Source organism: Sphaeramia orbicularis, chromosome 6 (assembly GCF_902148855.1).
Source record: "Sphaeramia orbicularis chromosome 6, fSphaOr1.1, whole genome shotgun sequence".
Lineage (NCBI taxonomy): Eukaryota > Metazoa > Chordata > Actinopteri > Kurtiformes > Apogonidae > Sphaeramia > Sphaeramia orbicularis.
The window spans coordinates 40,068,616-40,074,615 of NC_043962.1; positions in this window are offsets into that span (position 1 = coordinate 40,068,616).

The window sequence follows — 6,000 nt, forward strand, 5'->3', positions numbered from 1 at the left end:
TGAAGTAAATTCCAGCTGCTTTAAACTCAACAGTGACTCTTCATGTGAACCGGAGTTCAGTGAATTCACCACCAGGGCAGGCTACCAAGTTGCCAGGTTAGTTGCCTCTAACTGCTGGTGTTATGTACTTGTAGATGTGACACAAAATATTACTTTCTGAAAGATTTTGTGAAAGACAAAAGTAAGAGTCATATGTTTTCATCTTCAATGTTAACAGACTTTGCATTACTGAGTAAAATATGAGTAATGATTACTCATAGAAGTCATGTTTAAAATGAATGTGGGGTTAAGATTTTTATCAAGTTCTTGGACGTTTCAGATACTCCACACAGTTTGTTCTATGTTATCTGACTCCAGATGTGAAAGGAAGGCAGAAATGTTTTGTTTTTGTTTTTTTTTTTTTTTTTGTAATTTGTTCACACCTGAGTGGCTCAGATTTGGTTACACTGCCATTTAAAAAATGATATTGTGACAATGAAAATAAACTTGTTGTAGAACAGTGCATTTATATGTAATTTTTACTGTTTAAAAAACGTCTGAAGGGCCCACTGGCCCCTGGCAATGTCCACATTATCAGATCTGGCCCTCTTTAAAAAAAGTTTGGACACCCCTGCTTTAGGCCAAATAACAGTTTGACTTCAATGGCCCAAACCATGCAAGCCCTAAAAATATAACACTGTGCAGACATTAATCAATTTTGCTTACATTAGATTTTATGACTGGGCAGGTCTGACTTGATTTATTCTTTTTTTTTTTTTTTTTTGGCAAAAATAAAACAAAATTAATGCAAAGACAAATATTTTTATTGTGCCTCCCCCTTGTGAGAGACTATCAGTGGTGAAAAAAGTATTCTAAGATCATATACTGTAGGAAAATAATAATTGTATGTTCTCAATTCAGTCACTTCAGTAAAGCTGATGTATGGGAGGTTTTAGACCAACAATAATGTTCAACCCTCCAGTATAGATCACAGACTGTAGAAAATATGCAAAGAAGCTACACAGTTGTTCTAGAAGCACATTATGCTACATTCACACTGCAGGTAAAAAGTGAAAGTCATTCTGATCATCTACTTCTTTGTCAATGTTGTATGTCAAATATAAGATACAAAGCAGATTAGGTTTGATTTATGACACATTAAAAGGGTATTTATACATCTGCTTCTTTGTAGAACAAATAAATACATTATTTAAATAATAAATTATTTTTCATGCCTTAAATATAATTGTGCAATAGTCAATTACTGACCATTTTAAAGGCACAACTGGGCATAAAATGTAATTTATCTGTACATAAAATCTGGACCAGTTTTAACCATTGTATTTCGATCTTGACCAAAGAGAGAAACACTGACTTCGAGCTCTTGAGAGGTTTTGACAAAGCCTTTTAAGCTAGCAACTACTATTAAGGACCAGCAGCAGAGAAGAGAACCGGATACCAGAACCTAGGACCGCAGACCAGAACCCAGGACCACAGACCAGAATCCAGCACCCACCAGAGACACCTTAGAGGGACCACCACCCCCTGAGGACCAGCAGAAGACCGCTCTGGGAATAGTAAGAATGGCAAAAAAAATATTATTAGTTACAATCAGCTATGTTAGCATAAACAGATGTCAGCTACGGGCTAAGCCTAAAATATAAATGTAATGAATGTTCGGAGGAAAGTTAGAAAGAGACATTTTGATTGCCAGGTTAAATACCAAATTTGAATACGAAAGATACGCTACAAAAATGGATTTTTGTTAGTTATTTTGTAAGTTTATTTGTTTATATATTTTAGTTATGAATGAGTATCCATGCTCTTAATAGTTTTGTTTTTTGTTTTTGTTTTTTTAAATCAACACTTATGTTGAATACTCACTAATTTTAATTCTAAGCTTTTAAGATAAGGTAATGTTAGTACAAATATTGTTTTCAGTGGGTTTTATTTTAGTTGTTTTGCTAAACCTGGTGGTGTTATTTAAGTTTGTCAGATGAGGTAATGTGCTAATTAGGAGGAGAGCAGCTGTAGAGCTAAACTCTGCCAATGAAAGTTCATTAAAGTTATTATTCATGAGTTAAAGGAAGTAAAACTTCTGTCACTTGGCCTTTGTAAGACCCAACTCATCCTATAAGAATTCTGTTGAGTTTTGAGTCGGCTAATGTTGAATTTTTAATGAGTTTAGCGTCTGTGCTAATGCTAACATGCTAAGTTAGTCGCTACGCTATCCGCTGGTTAATGCCATATTGTGTGTGCTATTAGGAGAGCAGAGCTCAGCAGGCACACAGAGTTCACAGCTAGCCACTGTTTTCTGCTTGTACCTCAGTACTATTTAAAAATGGTAAATTGTCTCCTTATCAGTACAGTACAATTGCAGAATGAATGAACTTGTAAAGTTAGCATCTCTCATCTAAGTAGCCTATCCAAGCTAGCACCCCCACCCCCCCCCCAAAAAAAAAAAAAAAAGTTTTCAAAGTAATAAATGCACTTCTTTCAGTGGTCAGCCACACTACTCAAAAGTATAACACACACAACAATACATATAGTAACAACACAATGGTTGTGTGTGGTTTATTTTGAGATTCACCATGCTCACTGCTGTTTCTCCCACTGAATAACATGGGAGCACTCAGTTCATTTGGAACAAGTCAGGCTTACATGAACCATGTGATCACTGGAGCAGCGACATCAAAGTGTGTCTTAACTCTCTTTATAGGGCTCTGAGCACCTGTACTTAAACACCGGGTCAATAATTGTCCTCTGCAAACCGTAGTTTAATCTGCCACTGTAAGTTGTAGTAAACATTGGTCGTTTGTTCTGCCTGGGCCACATCAGCTAGATGGATTGTAGTACAGACCTGATCAAAATCTTAAGACCAGTTGAAAAATAGCTAGAATTTACCTTTTGCACATTTGGATCTTAATGAGGTTTTAAGTAGAGCTACAATATACAAAAGCAAGAAGGGGGAGTGAGACAAAAAGCACTTTGAAAAAGTAATTTATTGAAAACAACAAGTAAACTGAAATAGGCTGTAGGTGGTGGACCTGTGAGGGGGAGCAGAGACCCCAGACCCCAGACCAGACTCCAGGGCAACCAAAGTATAAAGGTTAAATGAGTTATTCCAAGAGGTTATTTATATTTAGTTTGCTAACTTCAACAGACGTTTCACTAAAACCGAAGAAATATAAAAGGAAATAAATATGTGTGAAAAATCTGAGGGCCAGTGATCTGTCCTGGGTTGGCCGGTGGTCTGTCACAAGTAAACTTGATCAGACCACTTCAGCCTCAGAGCCAACATGTTTCGCTCCATTCAGTCAAATTCTTATACTTTTTTACACTTTAAAATATAAAAATTTGAAAGAAAAGACAGTTTTTGGTGATTTTCTCCAGCATTTGTTAAAAGCTTAAGTACTTTCTTTATAACAATGACCCTAAAAGACTACAGACAGAGTGAATTTTGTTTCTGATATGCTTTTACATTCCTCTAATTGAGTGTTTTTATCCCTTGCACTGCTTTGTTTGGTGCCTCACACTGGCTTTGTGCCTTATTGCAGCCATTTCCAAACAGCATTCCAATTCAACACCTGAAAATCTGTAAAATAGTTTTTTTGTAAAACTAAAAGAGTATTTCTATTTTTATTGTTTCTTAATGGTAAATAACCTTCCACCTGCAGTACTCACATGACTCACTTGGGGGCAGCAGTCCAGACTTTAGGACTCATGACTTTACTTGAGCATTATGTCACACATTCTCTACATGAAAATGGTAGACTTTTATATGGGAGTTATTTCCATAAATGTATTCAATGCGCTCTTCAAAATGTCACATTGGAAAAATGTTTATGGAAACAGCAAAGATTTTTAAAAGACGTTTTTGCTGCCTCGTGGTGCTGTTTGCCCCCTTTTATAGAAGAATAGATGCTTATAGAAGAAATGGAAACACCATTTTCAAATAATTTGATTAATGATGACGCACTAATTCACATTTTTTGTTCAAGTTTTCAGAATTTCGCTTAAAAATTTGCTTTACATTACAGAGTGGCTTCCTGTCTTCTGAGTGGGCTTGAGAACAGGTTAAGAAGAGTTGAGAACGACATTTGTATGAAGGAAAATAGAGGATTAATAGCTCAATAAAATACACCAACATAACATATTTTACTTTTAGAATAATTTTTGGTTTTTTCCTGCATCTTTTTTATCCTTTAGATTTGAGTGTTGACATGCCCCAAAGAAAGTCAGTTCATCCAAATCTGTGTGTCTGAGAAACGTCACTTTAATGTCAGAATCGCCATATCTGGCCCAACTATAATTATCTTCATATTTTCGTCAAGCATTAAATGCCAAAATTTGCTAAGATATATTACTATTGTTCATTAATGATAACGTTTCGGTTATATGCATGTGGCCTTGTTTCTCTTTCCTCACTGGCCCAAAGGACTGTTAAATTTAACATTTCTTGTTAGTTTGTGAATTAATATGACAACACATTAAACAGCTACTTAATGTGACATTAGGTAACCGTTCTGACACTTAAAAACCATCAGCTTAATTTTTCTGAAGTTTCTTGTTTAAAAAATATCCTTTAAAGAGTCGACGGATTCGTGGAATGTATTATAGAAACCATTATTGAGATATCCCCTTTCAGGACAAAATAATAAAAATAATAGTAGTAATAATAATAATAATAATAATAATAATCTGTTGATATTACTAGGATCTGTTTTGGTGGGATAGTTCTATGTACTCAAAACTATGTGGGTGGTTCATTAAAGACTCATTTAATATTGGCTTCTGCTTTTAAATGATATAAGTTTTAGTAGAACATTGGATGTGTCACCTGGACACCACTCTAAAATTTACTGTGTGCTACTGGTTAATATCTTGATTTAACGCGTCAAGAACAAACACCTTAAGACCAAGTGGCTGCTTTCATCACTCAGTGGTGGTGAGCTGCCTGTATTTCTCTTGTCCGAGGTTCAGCTCTTGTCCTGCTTCTTTTCTTCTGGTTCCGTCTGCCTCTCTAATCCAATGTAGATTTTGTCTTGTTGTCTGCAAACTCTTGGTTCCTCAGTATTAAGCAGTAGATATGTTCAGCGAGCTCTATGAGACATGGGATGATAGTGTGATTGTACTGTGTGTGTGCTGCCACTCCGTGGCAGTATGTGCACACATCCAGAAATCAGTCTGAGCCTCAACACCAAATCTGAACTTTTCAACATCAATAAGAAGGTCCATCTAAAAGTGAGGACTGCCAAAATGTCTTCACCTTGTAGGTCTGGTCATCACATTGGTGTTGCAAACTGGTTCTCACAAAAAAGTCACACACAAACACCCACCCACCGGGTGTTGGCCACTGTTGAAAGGTTAAGTCAATTGAGTGTAAAATCGTTTTTCAAAATCTTTGTATATTATTATGGTAATAGAAATTCCTATATTGGGAATAATAATGGTCCAAAATTCTGTGAATTTTGTTTTTTTAATTGTGAAGTGTTTCCTGCAGGTGGACCCAAAAACTCACCACCCTTTTACCTAAAAGTTCCAGAGATGACAACTCAGCACCACCATGATTGGAGAATTGATCCAAGGTCAGAATTTTTCATTTTTCATGCTTTTATTCATTAGAGAATTTTTTTTAATCAATTTTATTTTACCTTTAGGTTTTTTGATACTCAAAAAACAGTTTATTGTAGATTAAAGTATATATCAGACATTCAGATCAGGTTTGTACTGAATGGTTGGCAGAGGTACAGGGGCTGCAGTTCAAACATCATTGCCTACTTTGTGTGAAAATACTATCACGCAATGCAAGACACCAATATCATTGAGTGTATGTGTGTGTTCATTTAATCCTCCTGTGTCTGTTTACCATAATCTACCTTTGCGACTGTGTGTAGTGTGTTCATGTCACGTGTGTGCATGCCACCTGCATCACTGCTACTCAAAAGACCAGGGGGAGGAAAGTGTGTGGGTTAGTATGTGTGTATCACAAGTGTCACAAATCACAAATACATGTGGTCT